Raw genomic sequence first — 1,903 nt, 5'->3', positions numbered from 1 at the left:
GATTTAAAATCCATACCACTTTTTAAAAGAACCACCTTCAAGACAGAGAACATCTAAGATTGCATGCTTGAGTGATAAAATCCAGAAGAAATGCAAGGGTATTTCTAACAATACAAGAGAAAGCATTGCTTGTTTGGGAGAAAAAGAGACAGTGTCTTAGAGACACAAGGGATTCAGAGATGGCAAGCTCAGGATTCTATTTTTGATACTGCAGAATATTTAATGGAGTAGGGTGACAGTGTGTATATATAAGCATACAGATATATATATGTGTAAGCATCATAGGAACAAAATTATAAAAACTGTAAGCATCTATCATAGACATTCATAGTAATTTTATTAAAAGTATCTTCCGTGTTTCTTGTAATAGAGTATGCCACCGCTTCTGAATAAACATGCAGCCTTTGAAAATGACTACTTAAAAAGGCTTACTGATATGTAAATATGTATAGATGGAAGTTTATTTAGAAATTTACATTACCATATAAGCACTATAAGGGATATATTTTTATGGCCAATTATATGTTAGTTTGAAAGGTTAGGGAATTTTATACAGAAAGGCTCAAGTAAATATGTTATTTATAAAGGAAGTGTGTGCCAGAGTACATTTCCAAGGTATATATTTTTCTATATCTGAAATGAGGACTGTATAACTAAAGAATGTTTCCAAGAATAAGATTAGAAAATCTATGAGGTCTAGACATTTTGTGCAACCGTGGTTAAGAGAGTGGAACCACCTTACAGAGAAGACACTTGATTGACAGCCTTGAGGATGACTCAACTTGTGAAGAGAAGAATAACAATAGTGCTTCAAGCAAACTTTCTATTTCTGCTTGGATTATTTGAGAAACTCAGGCAAAATTCAAGCCGTTGCTTCGACTGTGCACATCCCTTCAGCAGTAGCAGAAGGCTACACTGGGAAAATGAAGCACACTGATTTAATAACTGACAAGAAGGCAGGGTGGGTAGAAAGCTCTGGTGACAGGCACTGCTCCGCAGATGCCCTCATGATGATTCTCTATAATGAAAGCACAAAAATGTGAGATAATCAATTTTAACATGGGAGGGAAAAAGATTCCAAGTCCCCTTAATATTCCTGTGAAATATGCATGTAAATAACTATTAGAGTACGTTGGGAACAAATAGTATTAAACTGTAAATAACACTGTACTTCAGAAATTTTGTTACCGCTGAATGTATAATATCACAGTATAAATGCAATCAACTTCAGAGCATTAAAATATAAAGCGAAAGGACTGTGATCTTTTTAAGAGATATTCAGATAATGTGAGAGAGAAAATTTTTGAATTAAAAAGAGTACAGCATGGGAGAAGGTAAGAGGCAAAATAACAAGGAGTTCTTTAATAGAATTGCAATTGGTTTTCCCAGAGCAGTAATACTGAGGGAAGTAATGAACTGGAAAGATTCTGGGTTAAATCGGCCTCTCCATGAACCTGAGTTGTCTGATTCATCCAGGAGAAATGCAAAGATATGGAAGTAGATTATACTCTTGACTCTAGCCCTAATGTGTTTGGACCTAAATGGCAAACAAATTGTTGCTTATTTGTGGCAGTCGCTCCTTTTGCTTCAGAATCTAGCTTGTGAATTCTATGCTTTCTGCTTCACATCACTTTCCTATCCTGTAACCCTGCTGGGTTTTTTGTTTGTTTGGGATTTTTTTTTCTTTTTTCTTTTTCCCAGTTGAAAACAGATTATTTTCTCATATGATTTATCCTGATTAGTTTTCCTTTCCTCCACTCTTCCTGGTTTCTCCCCATCTCCTCTTACCTCCATTAAAAAAGAACAGATTTCTAAGAGATAACAACCAAACATGACAAAATATAAGATGAAGCAAAACATTTCATATTGAAGTTGGACACAGCAACCCAAAAGGAGGAAAGGT

This window comes from Mus caroli, unplaced genomic scaffold (assembly GCF_978045245.1).
Source record: "Mus caroli unplaced genomic scaffold, Mus_caroli_1 scaffold_17, whole genome shotgun sequence".
In the NCBI taxonomy this organism is placed as follows: domain Eukaryota; kingdom Metazoa; phylum Chordata; class Mammalia; order Rodentia; family Muridae; genus Mus; species Mus caroli.
This window is presented reverse-complemented; position numbering follows the sequence as displayed.